Here is a 19,946-nt window from a genome sequence, read left to right as displayed (position 1 = left end):
ATATCTGTGGTGCTGTAGATGCGCTGCCAATGGCCGGTGAGGAGCAGCAAGAGCTTGAGTTGCTGGCACTTTCGGTGTGGGAGCAATCGTCCGATGTTCGTGATTTTTAGTTTATTTTTTTCAGTGGGCGCCCAGGTTCAGCTGGTGGTAAACGTCGAAGCCCTGTTGTTCACGGAAAGCGCAGAACCCCGATGTCTGTGGTGCTGTAGATGCGCTGCCAATGGCCGGTAAGGAGCAGCAAGAGGCTGACATGCTGGCACTTTCGATGTGGGTGCAATCGTCCGACGTTTGTGATTTTTGGGGATTTTTATTCACTGGGCGCCCAGGTTCAGCTGGTGGTAAATGTCGAAGCCCTGTTGTTCACGGAAAGCGCAGAACCCCGATGTCTGTGGTGCTGTAGATGCGCTGCCAATGGCCGGTAAGGAGCAGCAAGAGGCTGACATGCTGGCACTTTCGATGTGGGTGCAATCGTCCGACGTTTGTGATTTTTGGGGATTTTTATTCACTGGGCGCCCAGGTTCAGCTGGTGGTAAATGTCGAAGCCCTGTTGGTCAGGGAAAGCCCGGAGCCCCGATGTCTGTGGTGCTGTAGATGCGCTGGGAATGGCCGGTGAGGAGCAGCAAGAGCTTGACTGGCTGGCACTTTCGGTGTGGGAGCAATCGTCCGACGTTCGTGATTCTTCGCGGTTTTACTTTCAGTGGGCGCCCAGGTGCAGCTGGTGGTAAATGTCGAAGCCCTGTTGGTCAGGGAAAGCCCGGAGCCCCGATGTCTGTGGTGCTGTAGATGCGCTGGGAATGGAAGGTGATGAGCACCTACAGCTTGACTGGCTGGCACTTTTGGTGTGGGAGCAATCGTCCGACGTTCGTGATTTTTCGGGGTTTTACTTTCAGTGGGCGCACAGGTGCAGCTGGTGGTAAACGTCGAAGACCTGTTGGTCACGGAAAGCCCGGATCCCCGATGTCTGTGGTGCTGTAGATGCGCTGGGAATGGGCGGTGAGGAGCAGCAAGAGCTTGAGTTGCTGGCACTTTCAGTGTGGGAGCAATCGTCGGACGTTTGTGATTTTTGGGGATTTTTATTCACTGGGCGCCCAGGTTCAGCTGGTGGTAAACGTCGAAGCCCTGTTGGTCAGGGAAAGCCCGGAGCCCCGATGTCTGTGGTGCTGTAGATGGGCTGGGAATGGCCGGTGAGGAGCAGCAAGAGCTTGACTGGCTGGCACTTTTGCTATGGGAACAATCGTCCGATGTTCGTGATTTTTCTTTTATTTTTCTCAGCGGGTGCCCAGGTTCAGCTGGTGGTAAACGTCGAAGCCCTGTTGGTCAAAGAAAGCGCAGAACCTCGATGTCTGTGGTGCTGTAGATGCACTGCCAAAGTCCGGTGAGTAGCAGCAAGAGCTTGAGTTGCTGGCACTTTCGGTGTGGGAGCAATCGTCCGACGTTCGTGATTTTTCGGGTTTTATTTCAGTGGGCGCCCAGGTTGAGCTGGTGGTAAACGTCGAAGCCCTGTTGGTCAGGGAAAGCCCGGAGCCCCGATGTCTGTGGTGCTGTAGATGCGCTGGGAATGGCCGGTGAGGAGCAGCATGAGCTTGACTGGCTGGCACTTTCGGTGTGGGAGCAATCGTCCGACGTTTTTGACTTTTCAGGGTTTTTTTTCAGTGGGTAACCAGGTGCAGCTGGTGGTAAATGTCGAAGCCCTGTTGGTCAGGGAAAGCCCGGAGCCCCGATGTCTGTGGTGCTGTAGATGCGCTGCCACTGTCCGGTGAGGAGCAGCAAGAGCTTGACTGTCAGGCAGTTTCGGTGTGGGAGCAATCGTCCGACGTTCGTGATTTTTCGGGGTTCTTTTCAGTGGGAGCCCAGGTTCAGTGAGTGGTCAACGTCGAAGCCCTGTTCGTCAGGGAAAGCGCAGAACCCCGATGTCTGTGGTGCTGTAGATGCAATGCCAAACTCCCGTGAGTAGCTGCAAGAGCTTGACTGGCTGGCACTTTTGGTGTGGGAGCAGTCGTCCGACGATTGTGATATTTGGGGATTTTTTTTCCAGTGGGCGCCCAAGTTCAGCTGGTAGTAAACTTCTAAGCCCTGTTGGTCAGGGAAAGCCCAGAGCCCCGATGTCTGTGGTGCTGTAGATGCGCTGGGAATGGCTGGTGAGGAGCAGCTAGAGCTTGATAGGCTGGCACTTTCGGTGTTGGAGCAATCGTCCGACGTTCGTGATTTTTCGGGGTTTTTTTTCAGTGGGCGCCCAGGTGCAGCTGGTGGTAAACGTTGAAGCCCTGTTGGTCAGGGAAAGCCCGGAGCCGCGATGTCTGTGGTGCTGTAGATGCGCTGGGAATGGGCGGTGAGGAGCAGCAAGAGCTTGTGTTGCTGGCACTTTCGGTGTGGGAGCAATCGTCCGATGTTCGTGATTTTTCTTTTATTTTTTTCACTGGGCGCCCAGGTTCAGCTGGTGGTAAACGTTGAAGCCCTGTTGGTCAAGGAAAGTCCACAGCCCCGATGTCTGTGGTGCTGTAGATGCGCTGGGAATGGGCGGTGAGGAGCAGCAAGAGCTTGACAGGCTGGCATTTAAGGTGTGGCAGGAATCGTCTGACATTTGTGATTTTGGGGGTTTTTTTTTCAGGGGGCACCCAGGTTCAGCTGGTGGTAAATGTCGAAGCCCGGTTCGTCAGGGAAAGCCCGGAGCCCCGATGTCTGTGGTGCTGTAGATGCACTGCCAAAGTCCGGTGAGTAGCAGCAGGAGCTTGAGTTGCTGGCACTTTCGGTGTGGGAGCAATCGTCCGACGTTCGTGATTTTTCGGGGTTTTACTTTCAGTGGGTGCCCAGGTTCAGCTGGTGGTAAACGGCGAAGCCCTGTTGTTCAGGGAAAGCCCGGAGCCCCGATATCTGTGGTGCTGTAGATGCGCTGCCAATGGCCGGTGAGGAGCAGCAAGGGCTTGAGTTGCTGGCACTTTCGGTGTGGGAGCAATCGTCCGATGTTCGTGATTTTTAGTTTATTTTTTTCAGTGGGCGCCCAGGTTCAGCTGGTGGTAAACGGCGAAGCCCTGTTGTTCACGGAAAGCGCAGAACCCCGATGTCTGTGGTGCTGTAGATGCGCTGCCAATGGCCGGTAAGGAGCAGCAAGAGGCTGACATGCTGGCACTTTCGATGTGGGTGCAATCGTCCGACGTTTGTGATTTTTGGGGATTTTTATTCACTGGGCGCCCAGGTTCAGCTGGTGGTAAATGTCGAAGCCCTGTTGGTCAGGGAAAGCCCGGAGCCCCGATGTCTGTGGTGCTGTAGATGCGCTGGGAATGGCCGGTGAGGAGCAGCAAGAGCTTGACTGGCTGGCACTTTCGGTGTGGGAGCAATCGTCCGATGTTCGTGATTTTTCGTTTATTTTGTTCAGTGGGCACGCAGGTGCAGCTGGTGGTAAATGTCGAAGCCCTGTTGGTCAGGGAAAGCCCGGAGCCCCGATGTCTGTGGTGCTGTAGATGCACTGCCAAAGTCCGGTGAGTAGCAGCAAGAGCTTGAGTTGCTGGCACTTTCGGTGTCGGAGGAATCGTCCGACGTTCGTGATATTTCGGGATTTTTTTTCAGTGGGCGCCCAGGTGCAGCTAGTGGTAAACGTCGAAGCCCTGTTGGTCAGGGAAAGCCCGGAGCCCCGATGTCTGTGGTGCTGTAGATGCGCTGCCAATGGCCGGGGAGGAGAAGCTAGAGGTTGACTGTCTGGCACTTTCGGTGTGGGAGCAATCGTCTGATGTTCATGATTTTTTGTTTATTTTTTTCAGTGGGCTCCCAGGTGCAGCTGGTGGTAAACGTCGAAGCCCTGTTGGTCAGGGAAAGCCCGGAGCCCCGATGTCTGTGGTGCTGTAGATTCGCTGCCAGTGGCCGGTGAGGAGCAGCAACAGCTTGACTGGCTGGCACTTTTGGTGTGGGAGCAATCGTCCGACGTTCATGATTTTTCGGGGTTATTTTCAGTGGGAGCCCAGGTTCAGCGAGTGGTAAACGTCGAAGCCCTGTTGGTCAGGGAAAGCCCGGAGCCCTGATGTCTGTGGTATTGTACATGCGCTGGGAATGGCCGGGGAGGAGCAGCAAGAGGTTGACAGGCTGGCATTTAAGGTGTGGCAGGAATCGTCCGATGTTTGTGATTTTGGGGGTTTTTTTTTCAGTGGGCACCCAGGTGCAGCTGGTGGTAAATGTCGAAGCCCGATTCGTCAGGGAAAGCCCAGAGTCCCGATGTCTGTGGTGCTGTAGATTCGCTGCCAGTGGCCGGTGAGGAGCACCAAGAGCTTGACTGGCTGGCACTTTTGCTGTGGGAGCAATTGTACGACGTTCGTGATTTTTCTTTAATTTTTTTCAGTGGGCGCCGAGGTTCAGCTGGTGGTAAACGTCGAAGCCCTGTTGGTCAGGGAAAGCGCAGAACCCCGATGTCTGTGGTGCTGTAGATGCACTGCCAAAGTCTGGTGAGTAGCAGCAAGAGCTTGAGTTGCTGGCACTTTCGTTGTGGGAGCAATCGTCCTACGTTCGTGATTTTTCGGGGTTTTATTTCAGTGGGCGCCCAGGTGCAGCGGGTGGTAAACGTCGAAGCCCTGTTGGTCAGGGAAAGCCCGGAGCCCCGATGTCTGTGGTGCTGTAGATGCGCTGCCAATGGCCGGTGAGGAGCAGCAAGAGCTTGACTGGCTGGCACTTTTGCTGTGGGAGCAATCGTCCGATGTTCGTGATTTTTAGTTTATTTTGTTCAGTGGGCACGCAGGTGCAGCTGGTGGTAAATGTCGAAGCCCTGTTGGTCAGGGAAAGCCCGGAGCCCCGATGTCTGCGGTGCTGTAGATGCACTGCCAAAGTCCGGTGAGTAGCAGCAAGAGCTTAACTGGCTGGCACTTTCGTTGTGGGAGGAATCGTCCGACGTTCGTGATATTTCGGGATTTTTTTTCAGTGGGCGCCCAGGTGCAGCTAGTGGTAAACGTCGAAGCCCTGTTGGTCAGGGAAAGCCCGGAGCCGCGATGTCTGTGGTGCTGTAGATGCGCTGGGAATGGGCGGTGAGGAGCAGCAAGAGCTTGTGTTGCTGGCACTTTTGGTGTGGGAGCAATCGTCCGATGTTCGTGATTTTTCTTTTATTTTTTTCACTGGGCGCCCAGGTTCAGCTGGTGGTAAACGTTGAAGCCCTGTTGGTCAAGGAAAGTCCACAGCCCCGATGTCTGTGGTGCTGTAGATGCGCTGGGAATGGGCGGTGAGGAGCAGCAAGAGCTTGACAGGCTGGCATTTAAGGTGTGGCAGGAATCGTCTGACATTTGTGATTTTGGGGGTTTTTTTTTCAGGGGGCACCCAGGTTCAGCTGGTGGTAAATGTCGAAGCCCGGTTCGTCAGGGAAAGCCCGGAGCCCCGATGTCTGTGGTGCTGTAGATGCACTGCCAAAGTCCGGTGAGTAGCAGCAGGAGCTTGAGTTGCTGGCACTTTCGGTGTGGAAGCAATCGTCCGACGTTCGTGATTTTTCGGGGTTTTACTTTCAGTGGGTGCCCAGGTTCAGCTGGTGGTAAACGGCGAAGCCCTGTTGTTCAGGGAAAGCCCGGAGCCCCGATATCTGTGGTGCTGTAGATGCGCTGCCAATGGCCGGTGAGGAGCAGCAAGAGCTTGAGTTGCTGGCACTTTCGGTGTGGGAGCAATCGTCCGATGTTCGTGATTTTTAGTTTATTTTTTTCAGTGGGCGCCCAGGTTCAGCTGGTGGTAAACGTCGAAGCCCTGTTGTTCACGGAAAGCGCAGAACCCCGATGTCTGTGGTGCTGTAGATGCGCTGCCAATGGCCGGTAAGGAGCAGCAAGAGGCTGACATGCTGGCACTTTCGATGTGGGTGCAATCGTCCGACATTTGTGATTTTTGGGGATTTTTATTCACTGGGCGCCCAGGTTCAGCTGGTGGTAAATGTCGAAGCCCTGTTGTTCACGGAAAGCGCAGAACCCCGATGTCTGTGGTGCTGTAGATGCGCTGCCAATGGCCGGTAAGGAGCAGCAAGAGGCTGACATGCTGGCACTTTCGATGTGGGTGCAATCGTCCGACGTTTGTGATTTTTGGGGATTTTTATTCACTGGGCGCCCAGGTTCAGCTGGTGGTAAATGTCGAAGCCCTGTTGGTCAGGGAAAGCCCGGAGCCCCGATGTCTGTGGTGCTGTAGATGCGCTGGGAATGGCCGGTGAGGAGCAGCAAGAGCTTGACTGGCTGGCACTTTCGGTGTGGGAGCAATCGTCCGACGTTCGTGATTCTTCGCGGTTTTACTTTCAGTGGGCGCCCAGGTGCAGCTGGTGGTAAATGTCGAAGCCCTGTTGGTCAGGGAAAGCCCGGAGCCCCGATGTCTGTGGTGCTGTAGATGCGCTGGGAATGGCCGGTGAGGAGCAGCAAGAGCTTGACTGGCTGGCACTTTCGGTGTGGGAGCAATCGTCCGACGTTCGTGATTCTTCGCGGTTTTACTTTCAGTGGGCGCACAGGTGCAGCTGGTGGTAAACGTCGAAGACCTGTTGGTCACGGAAAGCCCGGATCCCCGATGTCTGTGGTGCTGTAGATGCGCTGGGAATGGGCGGTGAGGAGCAGCAAGAGCTTGAGTTGCTGGCACTTTCAGTGTGGGAGCAATCGTCGGACGTTTGTGATTTTTGGGGATTTTTATTCACTGGGCGCCCAGGTTCAGCTGGTGGTAAACGTCGAAGCCCTGTTGGTCAGGGAAAGCCCGGAGCCCCGATGTCTGTGGTGCTGTAGATGGGCTGGGAATGGCCGGTGAGGAGCAGCAAGAGCTTGACTGGCTGGCACTTTTGCTATGGGAGCAATTGTCCGATGTTCGTGATTTTTCTTTTATTTTTCTCAGCGGGTGCCCAGGTTCAGCTGGTGGTAAACGTCGAAGCCCTGTTGGTCAAAGAAAGCGCAGAACCTCGATGTCTGTGGTGCTGTAGATGCACTGCCAAAGTCCGGTGAGTAGCAGCAAGAGCTTGAGTTGCTGGCACTTTCGGTGTGGGAGGAATCGTCCGACGTTCGTGATTTTTCGGGATTTTTTTTCAGTGGGCGCCCAGGTGCAGCTGGTTGTAAACTTCGAAGCCCTGTTGGTCAGGGAAAGCCCGGAGCCCCGATGTCTGTGGTGCTGTAGATGCGCTGGGAATGGCCGGTGAGGAGCAGCAAGAGCTTGAGTTGCTGGCACTTTCGGTGTGGGAGGAATCGTCCGACGTTCGTGATTTTTCGGGGTTTTATTTCAGTGGGCGCCCAGGTGCAGCTGGTGGTAAACGTCGAAGCCCTGTTGGTCAGGGAATGCCCGGAGCCCCGATGTCTGTGGTGCTGTAGATGCGCCTCCAATGGCTGGTGAGGAGCAGCAAGAGCTTGACTGGCTGGCACTTTTGTTGTGGGAGCAATCGTCCGACGTTCGTGATTTTTCGGGGTTTTATTTCAGTCGGCGCCCAGCTGCAGCGGGTGGTAAACGTCGAAGCCCTGTTGGTCAGGGAAAGCCCGGAGCCCCGATGTCTGTCGTGCTGTAGATGGGCTGGCAATGGCCGGTGAGCAGCAGCAAGAGCTTGACTGTCTGGCACTTTTGGTGTGAGAGCAATCGTCCGACGTTCGTGATTTTTCGGTGTTCTTTTCAGTGGGAGCCCAGGTGCAGCGAGTGGTAAACGTCGAAGCCCTGTTCGTCAGGGAATGCCCGGAGCCCCGATGTCTGTGGTGTTGTAGATGCACTGCCACTGTCCGGTGAGGAGCAGCATGAGCTTGACTGGCTGGCACTTTTGGTGTGGGAGCAATCGTCCGACGTTCGTCATTTTTCAGGGTTTATTTTCACTGGGCAACCAGGTGCAGCTGGTGGTAAATATCGAAGGCCTGTTGGTCAGGGAAAGCCCAGAGCCACGATGTCTGTGGTGCTGTAGATGCGCTGCCAATGGCCGGGGAGGAGCAGCAAGGGCTTGACTGGCTGGCACTTTCGTTGTGGGAGCAATCGTCCGACGTTCGTGATTTTTCGGGGTTTTATTTCAGTGGGCGCCCAGGTTCAGCTCGTGTTAAAAGTCGAAGCCCTGTTGGTCAGGGAAAGCCCGGAGCCGTGATGTCTGTGGTGCTGTAGATGCACTGCCAAAGTCCGGTGAGGAACAGCAAGAGCTTGAGTTGCTGGCACTTTCTGTGGGGGAGGAATCGTCCGACGTTTGTGATTTTTCGGGGTTTTATTTCAGTGGGCGCCCAGGTGCAGCTGGTGGTAAGCGTCGAAGCCCTGTTGGTCAGGGAAAGCTCGGAGCCCCGATGCCTGTGGTGCTGTAGATGCGCTGCCAGTGGCCGGGGAGGAGCAGCAAGAGCTTGACTGGCTGGAACTTTCGGTGTGGGAGCAATCATCCGATGTTCGTGATTTTTCGGGGTTCTTTTCAGTGGGAGCCCAGGTGCAGCGAGTGGTAAACGTCGAAGCCCTGTTGGTCAGGGAAAGCTCGGAGCCCCGATGTCTGTGGTGTTGTAGATGCGCTGCCAGTGGCCGGGGAGGAGCAGCAAGAGCTTGACAGGCTGGCATTTAAGGTGTGGCAGGAATCGTCCGACGTTTGTGATTTTTGGGGTTTTTTTTTTAAGGGGGCACCCAGGTGCAGCTGGTGGTAAATGTCGAAGCCCGGTTCGTCAGGGAAAGCCCGGAGCCCCGATGTCTGTGGTGCTGTAGATGCGCTGCCAGTGGCCGGTGAGGAGCAGCAAGAGCTTGAGTTGCTGGCACTTTCGGTGTGGGAGCAATCGTCCGATGTTCGTGATTTTTCGGGGTTCTTTTCAGTGGGCGCCCAGGTGCAGCTGATGGTAAACGTCGAAGCCCTGATCGTCAGGGAAAGCCCAGAGCCCCGATGTCTGTGGTGCTGTACATGCGCTGCCAATGGCCGGTGAGGAACAGCAAGAGCTTGACTGGCTGGCACTTTCGGTGTGGGATCAATCGTCCGACGTTTTTGATTTTTCAGGGTTTTTTTTTCAGTGGGCAACCAGGTGCAGCTGGTGGTAAACGTCGAAGCCCTGTTGGTCAGAGAAAGCCCGGAGCCCCGATGTCTGTGGTGCTGTAGATGCGCTGGGAATGGCTGGTGAGGAGCAGCAAGAGCTTGACAGGCTGGCATTTAAGGTGTGGCAGGAATCGTCTGACATTTGTGATTTTGGGGGTTTTTTTTTCAGGGGGCACCCAGGTGCAACTGGTGGTAAACGTCGAACCCCTGTTGGTCAGGGAAAGCCCGGAGCCCCGATGTCTGTGGTGCTGTAGATGCGCTGCCACTGTCCGGTGAGGAGCAGCAAGAGCTTGACTAGCTGGCACTTTCGGTGTGGGAGCAATCGTCCGACGTTCGTCATTTTTCAGGGTTTTTTTTCAGTGCGCAACCAGGTGCAGCTGGTGGTAAACTTCGAAGCCCTGATGTTCAGGGAAAGCGCAGAACCCCGATGTCTGTGGTGCTGTAGATGCACTGCCAAAGTCCGGTGAGTAGCTGCAAGAGCTTGACTGGCTGGCACTTTTGGTGTGGGAGCAATCGTTTGACGTTCGTGATTTTTTGGGGTTTTATTTCAGTTGGCGCCCAGGTTCAGCTGGTGGTAAACGTCGAAGCCCTGTTGGTCAGGGAAAGCCCGGAGCCCCGATGTCTGTGGTGCTGTAGATGCGCTGCCAATGGCCGGTAATGAGCAGCAAGAGCTTGACTGGCTGGGACTTTTGGTGTGGGAGCAATCGTCCGACGTTCGTGATTTTTCGGGGTTTTACTTTCAGTGGGCGCCCAGGTTCAGCTGGTGGTAAACGTCGAAGCCCTGTTGGTCAGGGAAAGCGCAGAACCCCAATGTCTGTGCTGCTGTAGATGCACTGCCAAAGTCCGGTGAGTAGCAGCAAGAGCTTGAGTTGCTGGCACTTTGGTTGTGGGAGCAATCGTCCGACGTTCGTGATTTTTCGGGGTTTTATTTCAGTGGGCGCCCAGGTGCAGCTGTTGGTAAATGTCGAAGCCCTGTTATTCAGGGAAAGCGCAGAACCCCGATGTCTGTGGTGCTGTAGATGCGCTGGGAATGGGATCTGAGGAGCAGCAAGAGTCTGACATGCTGGCACTTTCGATGTGTGTGCAATCGTCTGACGTTCGTGATTTTTCGGGGTTTTTTTCACTGGGCGCCCAGGTTCAGCTGGTGGTAAACGTTGAAGCCCTGTTGGTCAGGGAAAGCTCGGAGCCCCGATGTCTGTGGTGCTGTAGATGCACTGCCAAAGTCCGGTGAGTAGCAGCATGAGCTTGAGTTGCTGGCTCTTTCGGTGTGGGAGCAATCGTCTGATCTTCGTGATTTTTCGTTTATTTTTTTCAGTGGGTGCCGAGGTTCAGCTGGTGGTAAACGTCGAAGCCCTGTTGGTCAGGGAAAGCCCCGAGCCCCGATGTCTGTGGTGCTGTAGATGCGCTGCCAATGGCCGGTGAGGAGCAGCAAGAGGCTGACATGCTGGCACTTTCGATGTGGGTGCAATTGTCCGACGTTCGTGATTTTTCGGGGTTTTTTTCAGTGGGCGCCCAGGTGCAGCTGGTGGTAAATGTCGAAGCCCTGTTGGTCAGGGAAAGCGCAGAGCCCCGATGTCTGTGGTGCTGTAGATGCGCTGCCAATGGCCGGTGAGGAGCAGCAAGAGCTTGGCTGGCTGGCACTTTCGGTGTGGGAGCAATCGTCCGACGTTCGTGATTTTTCGGGTTTTATTTCAGTGGGCGCCCAGGTTGAGCTGGTGGTAAACGTCGAAGCCCTGTTGGTCAGGGAAAGCCCGGAGCCCCGATGTCTGTGGTGCTGTAGATGCGCTGGGAATGGCCGGTGAGGAGCAGCATGAGCTTGACTGGCTGGCACTTTCGGTGTGGGAGCAATCGTCCGACGTTTTTGACTTTTCAGGGTTTTTTTTCAGTGGGTAACCAGGTGCAGCTGGTGGTAAATGTCGAAGCCCTGTTGGTCAGGGAAAGCCCGGAGCCCCGATGTCTGTGGTGCTGTAGATGCGCTGCCACTGTCCGGTGAGGAGCAGCAAGAGCTTGACTGTCAGGCAGTTTCGGTGTGGGAGCAATCGTCCGACGTTCGTGATTTTTCGGGGTTCTTTTCAGTGGGAGCCCAGGTTCAGTGAGTGGTCAACGTCGAAGCCCTGTTCGTCAGGGAAAGCGCAGAACCCCGATGTCTGTGGTGCTGTAGATGCAATGCCAAACTCCCGTGAGTAGCTGCAAGAGCTTGACTGGCTGGCACTTTTGGTGTGGGAGCAGTCGTCCGACGATTGTGATATTTGGGGATTTTTTTTCCAGTGGGCGCCCAAGTTCAGCTGGTAGTAAACTTCTAAGCCCTGTTGGTCAGGGAAAGCCCAGAGCCCCGATGTCTGTGGTGCTGTAGATGCGCTGGGAATGGCTGGTGAGGAGCAGCTAGAGCTTGATAGGCTGGCACTTTCGGTGTTGGAGCAATCGTCCGACGTTCGTGATTTTTCGGGGTTTTTTTTCAGTGGGCGCCCAGGTGCAGCTGGTGGTAAACGTTGAAGCCCTGTTGGTCAGGGAAAGCCCGGAGCCCCGATGTCTGTGGTGCTGTAGATGCGCTGGGAATGGGCGGTGAGGAGCAGCAAGAGCTTGTGTTGCTGGCACTTTCGGTGTGGGAGCAATCGTCCGATGTTCGTAATTTTTCTTTTATTTTTTTCACTGGGCGCCCAGGTTCAGCTGGTGGTAAACGTTGAAGCCCTGTTGGTCAAGGAAAGTCCACAGCCCCGATGTCTGTGGTGCTGTAGATGCGCTGGGAATGGGCGGTGAGGAGCAGCAAGAGCTTGACAGGCTGGCATTTAAGGTGTGGCAGGAATCGTCTGACATTTGTGATTTTGGGGGTTTTTTTTTCAGGGGGCACCCAGGTTCAGCTGGTGGTAAATGTCGAAGCCCGGTTCGTCAGGGAAAGCCCGGAGCCCCGATGTCTGTGGTGCTGTAGATGCACTGCCAAAGTCCGGTGAGTAGCAGCAGGAGCTTGAGTTGCTGGCACTTTCGGTGTGGGAGCAATCGTCCGACGTTCGTGATTTTTCGGGGTTTTACTTTCAGTGGGTGCCCAGGTTCAGCTGGTGGTAAACGGCGAAGCCCTGTTGTTCAGGGAAAGCCCGGAGCCCCGATATCTGTGGTGCTGTAGATGCGCTGCCAATGGCCGGTGAGGAGCAGCAAGGGCTTGAGTTGCTGGCACTTTCGGTGTGGGAGCAATCGTCCGATGTTCGTGATTTTTAGTTTATTTTTTTCAGTGGGCGCCCAGGTTCAGCTGGTGGTAAACGGCGAAGCCCTGTTGTTCACGGAAAGCGCAGAACCCCGATGTCTGTGGTGCTGTAGATGCGCTGCCAATGGCCGGTAAGGAGCAGCAAGAGGCTGACATGCTGGCACTTTCGATGTGGGTGCAATCGTCCGACGTTTGTGATTTTTGGGGATTTTTATTCACTGGGCGCCCAGGTTCAGCTGGTGGTAAATGTCGAAGCCCTGTTGGTCAGGGAAAGCCCGGAGCCCCGATGTCTGTGGTGCTGTAGATGCGCTGGGAATGGCCGGTGAGGAGCAGCAAGAGCTTGACTGGCTGGCACTTTCGGTGTGGGAGCAATCGTCCGATGTTCGTGATTTTTCGTTTATTTTGTTCAGTGGGCACGCAGGTGCAGCTGGTGGTAAATGTCGAAGCCCTGTTGGTCAGGGAAAGCCCGGAGCCCCGATGTCTGTGGTGCTGTAGATGCACTGCCAAAGTCCGGTGAGTAGCAGCAAGAGCTTGAGTTGCTGGCACTTTCGGTGTCGGAGGAATCGTCCGACGTTCGTGATATTTCGGGATTTTTTTTCAGTGGGCGCCCAGGTGCAGCTAGTGGTAAACGTCGAAGCCCTGTTGGTCAGGGAAAGCCCGGAGCCCCGATGTCTGTGGTGCTGTAGATGCGCTGCCAATGGCCGGGGAGGAGAAGCTAGAGGTTGACTGTCTGGCACTTTCGGTGTGGGAGCAATCGTCTGATGTTCATGATTTTTTGTTTATTTTTTTCAGTGGGCTCCCAGGTGCAGCTGGTGGTAAACGTCGAAGCCCTGTTGGTCAGGGAAAGCCCGGAGCCCCGATGTCTGTGGTGCTGTAGATTCGCTGCCAGTGGCCGGTGAGGAGCAGCAACAGCTTGACTGGCTGGCACTTTTGGTGTGGGAGCAATCGTCCGACGTTCATGATTTTTCGGGGTTATTTTCAGTGGGAGCCCAGGTTCAGCGAGTGGTAAACGTCGAAGCCCTGTTGGTCAGGGAAAGCCCGGAGCCCTGATGTCTGTGGTATTGTACATGCGCTGGGAATGGCCGGGGAGGAGCAGCAAGAGGTTGACAGGCTGGCATTTAAGGTGTGGCAGGAATCGTCCGATGTTTGTGATATTGGGGGTTTTTTTTTCAGTGGGCACCCAGGTGCAGCTGGTGGTAAATGTCGAAGCCCGATTCGTCAGGGAAAGCCCAGAGTCCCGATGTCTGTGGTGCTGTAGATTCGCTGCCAGTGGCCGGTGAGGAGCACCAAGAGCTTGACTGGCTGGCACTTTTGCTGTGGGAGCAATTGTACGACGTTCGTGATTTTTCTTTAATTTTTTTCAGTGGGCGCCGAGGTTCAGCTGGTGGTAAACGTCGAAGCCCTGTTGGTCAGGGAAAGCGCAGAACCCCGATGTCTGTGGTGCTGTAGATGCACTGCCAAAGTCTGGTGAGTAGCAGCAAGAGCTTGAGTTGCTGGCACTTTCGTTGTGGGAGCAATCGTCCTACGTTCGTGATTTTTCGGGGTTTTATTTCAGTGGGCGCCCAGGTGCAGCGGGTGGTAAACGTCGAAGCCCTGTTGGTCAGGGAAAGCCCGGAGCCCCGATGTCTGTGGTGCTGTAGATGCGCTGCCAATGGCCGGTGAGGAGCAGCAAGAGCTTGACTGGCTGGCACTTTTGCTGTGGGAGCAATCGTCCGATGTTCGTGATTTTTAGTTTATTTTGTTCAGTGGGCACGCAGGTGCAGCTGGTGGTAAATGTCGAAGCCCTGTTGGTCAGGGAAAGCCCGGAGCCCCGATGTCTGCGGTGCTGTAGATGCACTGCCAAAGTCCGGTGAGTAGCAGCAAGAGCTTGAGTTGCTGGCACTTTCGGTGTCGGAGGAATCGTCCGACGTTCGTGATATTTCGGGATTTTTTTTCAGTGGGCGCCCAGGTGCAGCTAGTGGTAAACGTCGAAGCCCTGTTGGTCAGGGAAAGCCCGGAGCCCCGATGTCTGTGGTGCTGTAGATGCGCTGCCAATGGCCGGGGAGGAGAAGCTAGAGGTTGACTGTCTGGCACTTTCGGTGTGGGAGCAATCGTCTGATGTTCATGATTTTTTGTTTATTTTTTTCAGTGGGCTCCCAGGTGCAGCTGGTGGTAAACGTCGAAGCCCTGTTGGTCAGGGAAAGCCCGGAGCCCCGATGTCTGTGGTGCTGTAGATTCGCTGCCAGTGGCCGGTGAGGAGCAGCAACAGCTTGACTGGCTGGCACTTTTGGTGTGGGAGCAATCGTCCGACGTTCATGATTTTTCGGGGTTATTTTCAGTGGGAGCCCAGGTTCAGCGAGTGGTAAACGTCGAAGCCCTGTTGGTCAGGGAAAGCCCGGAGCCCTGATGTCTGTGGTATTGTACATGCGCTGGGAATGGCCGGGGAGGAGCAGCAAGAGGTTGACAGGCTGGCATTTAAGGTGTGGCAGGAATCGTCCGATGTTTGTGATATTGGGGGTTTTTTTTTCAGTGGGCACCCAGGTGCAGCTGGTGGTAAATGTCGAAGCCCGATTCGTCAGGGAAAGCCCAGAGTCCCGATGTCTGTGGTGCTGTAGATTCGCTGCCAGTGGCCGGTGAGGAGCACCAAGAGCTTGACTGGCTGGCACTTTTGCTGTGGGAGCAATTGTACGACGTTCGTGATTTTTCTTTAATTTTTTTCAGTGGGCGCCGAGGTTCAGCTGGTGGTAAACGTCGAAGCCCTGTTGGTCAGGGAAAGCGCAGAACCCCGATGTCTGTGGTGCTGTAGATGCACTGCCAAAGTCTGGTGAGTAGCAGCAAGAGCTTGAGTTGCTGGCACTTTCGTTGTGGGAGCAATCGTCCTACGTTCGTGATTTTTCGGGGTTTTATTTCAGTGGGCGCCCAGGTGCAGCGGGTGGTAAACGTCGAAGCCCTGTTGGTCAGGGAAAGCCCGGAGCCCCGATGTCTGTGGTGCTGTAGATGCGCTGCCAATGGCCGGTGAGGAGCAGCAAGAGCTTGACTGGCTGGCACTTTTGCTGTGGGAGCAATCGTCCGATGTTCGTGATTTTTAGTTTATTTTGTTCAGTGGGCACGCAGGTGCAGCTGGTGGTAAATGTCGAAGCCCTGTTGGTCAGGGAAAGCCCGGAGCCCCGATGTCTGCGGTGCTGTAGATGCACTGCCAAAGTCCGGTGAGTAGCAGCAAGAGCTTAACTGGCTGGCACTTTCGTTGTGGGAGGAATCGTCCGACGTTCGTGATATTTCGGGATTTTTTTTCAGTGGGCGCCCAGGTGCAGCTAGTGGTAAACGTCGAAGCCCTGTTGGTCAGGGAAAGCCCGGAGCCCCGATGTCTGTGGTGCTGTAGATGGGCTGGCAATGGCCGGTGAGGAGCAGCAAGAGCTTGACTGGCTGGGATTTTCGGTGTGGGAGCAGTCGTCCGACGTTTGTGATATTTTGGGATTTTTTTTCCAGTGGGCGCCCAAGTTCAGCTGGTAGTAAACTTCTAAGCCCTGTTGGTCAGGGAAAGCCCGGAGCCCCGATGTCTGTGGTGCTGTAGATGCGCTGGGAATGGCTGGTGAGGAGCAGCTAGAGCTTGACAGGCTGGCACATTCGGTGTGGGAGCATTCGTCCGACGTTTTTTATTTTTCGGGGTTTTATTTCAGTGGGAGCCCAGGTGCAGCTGTTGGTAAATGTCGAAGCCCTGTTGGTCAGGGAAAGCTCGGAGCCCCGATGTCTGTGGTGTTGTAGATGCACTGGGAATGGAAGGTGAGGAGCACCTACAGCTTGACGGGCTGGCAATTTCGGTGTGGGAGCAATCGTCCGACGTTCGTGATTTTTCGGGGTTTTATTTCAGTGGGAGCCCAGGTGCAGCTGGTGGTAAACGTCGAAGCCCTGTTGGTCAGGGAAAGCCCGGAGCCCCGATGTCTGTGGTGCTGTAGATGCGCTGCCAATGGGCGGTGAGTAGCAGCAAGAGCTTGAGTTGCTGGCACTTTCGGTGTGGGAGCAATCGTCCGATGTTCGTGATTTTTCGTTTATTTTTTTCAGTGGGCGCCCAGGTTCAGCTGGTGGTAAACGTCGAAGCCCTGTTGGTTAGGGAAAGCGCAGAACCCCAATGTCTGTGGTGCTGTAGATGCACTGCCAAAGTCCAGTGAGTAGCAGCAAGAGCTTGAGTTCCTGGCACTTTCGTTGTGGGAGCAATCGTCCGACGTTCGTGATTTTTCGGGGTTTTATTTCAGTGGGCGCCCAGGTGCAGCAGGTGGTAAACGTCGAAGCCCTGTTGGTCAGGGAAAGCCCGGAGCCCCGATGTCTGTGGTGCTGTAGATGCGCTGGCAATGGCCGGTGAGGAGCAGCAAGAGCTTGACTGGCTGGCACTTTTGGTGTCGGAGCAATCGTCCGACGTTTGTGATTTTTCGGGGATCTTTTCAGTGGGAGCCCAGGTGCAGCTCGTGGTAAATGTCGAAGCCCTGTTGGTCAGGGAAAGCCCGGAGCCCCGATGTCTGTGGTGTTGTAGATGCGCTGCCACTGTCCGGTGAGGAGCAGCAAGAGCTTGACTGGCTGGCACTTTGGGTGCCGGAGCAATCGTCGGACGTTCGTGATTTTTCGGGGTTTTATTTCAGTGGGCGCCCAGGTTCAGCTGGTGGTAAACTTCTAAGCCTTGTTGGTCAGGGAAAGCCCGGAGCCCCGATGTCTGTGGTGCTGTAGATGGGCTGGGAGTGGCCGGTGAGGAGCAGCAAGAGCTTGACTGGCTGGCACTTTTGCTGTGGGAGCAATCGTCCGATGTTCGTGATTTTTCTTTTATTTTTCTCAGCGGGTGCCCAGGTTCAGCTGGTGGTAAACGTTGAAGCCCTGTTGGTCAAAGAAAGCGCAGAACCCTGATGTCTGTGGTGCTGTAGATGCACTGCCAAAGTCTGGTGAGTAGCAGCAAGAGCTTGAGTTGCTGGCACTTTCGGTGTGGGAGGAATCGTCCGACGTTTGTTATTTTTCGGGGTTCTATTTCAGTGGGCGCCCAGGTTCAGCTGGTGGTAAACGTCGAAGCCCTGTTGGTCAGGGAAAGCTCGGAGCACCGATATCTCTGGTGCTGTAGATGCGCTGGGAATGGCCGGTGAGGAGCAGCAAGAGCTTGAGTTGCTGGCACTTTTGGTGTGGGAGCAATCGTCCGACGTTCGTGATTTTTCGGGGTTTTATTTCAGTGGGCGCCCAGGTGCAGCTGGTGGTAAACTTCGAAGCCCTGTTGGTCAGGGAAAGCCCGGAGCCCCGATGTCTGTGGTGCTGTAGATGCGCTGGCAACGGCCGGTGAGAAGCAGCAAGAGCTTGACTGTCTGGCACTTTTGGTGTGGGAGCAATCGTCTGATGTTCGTGATTTTTCGTTTATTTTTTTCAGTGGGCGCCCAGGTGCAGCTGATGGTAAATGTCGAAGCCCTGTTGGTCAGGGAAAGCCCGGAGCCCCGATGTCTGTGGTGCTGTAGATGTGCTGGGAATGCCCGGGGAGGAGCAACAAGAGCTTGACTGGCTGGCACTTCCGGTGTGGGAGCAATCGTCTGATGTTCGTGATATTTCGTTTATTTTTTTCAGTGGGCGCCCAGGTGCAGCTGGTGGTAATCGTCGAAGCCCTGTTCGTCAGGGAAAGCCCGGAGCCCCGATGTCTGTGGTGCTGTAGATGCGCTGGGAATGGCTGGTGAGGAGCAGCAAGAGCTTCACAGGCTGGCACTTTCGGTGTGGGAGCAATCGTCCGACATTCGTGATTTTTCGGGATGTTTTTTCAGTGGGCGCCCAGGTGCAGCTGGTGGTAAACGTCAAAGCCCTGTTGGTCAGGGAAAGCCCGGAGCCCCGATGTCTGTGGTGCTGTAGATGCGCTGGGAATGGCCGGTGAGGAGCAGCAAGAGCTTGAGTTGCTGGCACTTTCGGTGTGGGAGCAATCGTCCGATGTTCATGATTTTTCGTTTATTTTTTTCAGTGGGCGCCCAGGTTCAGCTGGTGGTAAATGTCGAAGCCCTGTTGGTCAGGGAAAGCCCAGAGCCCCGATGTCTGTGGTGCTGTAGATGCGCTGGGAATGGGAGGTGAGTAGCAGCAAGAGCTTGAATGGCTGGAACGTTGGGTGTGGCAGCAATCGTCGGAAGTTTGTGATTTTTTCAGGGTTTTTATTCACTGGGCGCCCAGGTTCAGCTGGTGGTAAACGTCGAAGCCCTGTTGGGTAGGGAAAGCCCAGAGCCCCGATGTCTGTGGTGCTGTAGATGCGCTGCCAATGGCTGGTGAGGAACAGCAAGAGCTTGAGTTGCTGGCACTTTCGGTGTGGGAGGAATCGTCCGATGTTCGTGATTTTTCGGGGTTTTATTTCAGTGGGAGCCCTGGTGCAGCGGGTGGTAAACGTCGAAGCCCTGTTGGTCAGGGAAAGCCCGGAGCCCCGATATCTGTGGTGCTGTAGATGCGCTGGGAATGGCCGGTGAGGAGCAGCTAGAGCTTGACTGTCTGGCACTTTCGGTGTGGGAGTAATCGTCCGATGTTCGTGAATTTTCGTTTATTTTTTTCAGTGGGCGGCCACGTGCAGCTGGTGGTAATCGTCGAAGCCCTGTTGGTCAGGGAAAGCCCGGAGCCCTGATATCTGTGGTGCTGTAGATGCACTGCCAGTGGCCGGGGAGGAGCAGCAAGAGCTTGACAGGCTGGCACTTTCGGTGTGCGAGGAATCGTCGAACGTTTCTGATTTTTCGGGATTTTTTTTTAGTGGGAGCCCAGGTTTAGCTAGTTGTAAACGTCGAAGCCCTGTTGGTCAGGGAAAGCCCGGAGCCCTGATGTCTGTGGTGCTGTAGGTGCGCTGGGAATGGCCGGTGAGGAGCAGCAAGAGCTTGACTGGCTGGCACTTTCGGTGTGCGAGCAATCGTCCGACGTTCGTGATTTTTCGGGGTTTTATTTCAGTGGGAGCCCAGGTGCAGCGGGTGGTAATCGTTGAAGCCCTGTTGGTCAGGGAAAGCGCAGAACCCCGATGTCTGTGGTGCTGTAGATGGGCTGGGAATGGCCGGTGAGGAGCAGCAAGAGCTTGACAGGCTGGCACTTTCGGTGTGGGAGCAATCGTCCGATGTTCGTGATTTTTCGTTTATTTTTTTCAGTGGGCGCCCAGGTGCAGCTGGTGGTAAACGTCGAAGCCCTGTTGTTCAGGGAAAGCGCAGAACCCCGATGTCTGTGGTGCTGTAGATGAACTGCCAAAGTCCGGTGAGTAGCAGCAAGAGCTTGAGTTGCTGGCACTTTCGGTGTGGGAGCAATCGTCCGACGTTCGTGATTTTTCGGGGTTTTTTTCAGTGGGCTCCCAGGTGCAGCTGGGTGTAAACGTCGAAGCCCTGTTGGTCAGGGAAAGCCCGGAGCCCCGATATCTGTGGTGCTGTAGATGCGCTGGGAATGTGCGGTGAGGAGCAGCAAGAGCTTGACAGGCTGGCATTTAAGGTGTGGCAGGAATCGTCCGACATTTGTGATTTTTGGGGTTTTTTTTTCAGGGGGCGCACAGGTTCACCTGGTGTTAAAAGTCGAAGCCCTGTTGGTCAGGGAAAGCCCAGAGCCCCGATGTCTGTGGTGCTGTAGATGCGCTGCCATTGGCCGGTGAGGAGCAGCAAGAGCTTGAGTTGCTGGCACTTTCGGTGTGGGATCAATCGTCCGACGTTTTTGATTTTTCAGGGTTTTTTTTCAGTGGGCAATCACGTGCAGCTGGTGGTAAACGTCGAAGCCCTGTTGGTCAGGGAAAGCCCGGAGCCCCGATGTCTGTGGTGCTGTAGATGCACTGCCAAAGTCCGGTGAGTAGCAGCAAGAGCTTGAGTTGCTGGCACTTTCGGTGTGGGA

This window comes from Chlamydotis macqueenii, chromosome 21 (genome assembly GCF_036417535.1).
Source record: "Chlamydotis macqueenii isolate bChlMac1 chromosome 21, bChlMac1.mat, whole genome shotgun sequence".
NCBI classification, from domain to species: Eukaryota; Metazoa; Chordata; class Aves; order Otidiformes; family Otididae; genus Chlamydotis; species Chlamydotis macqueenii.
Note: the sequence above shows the minus strand (reverse complement) of the source record.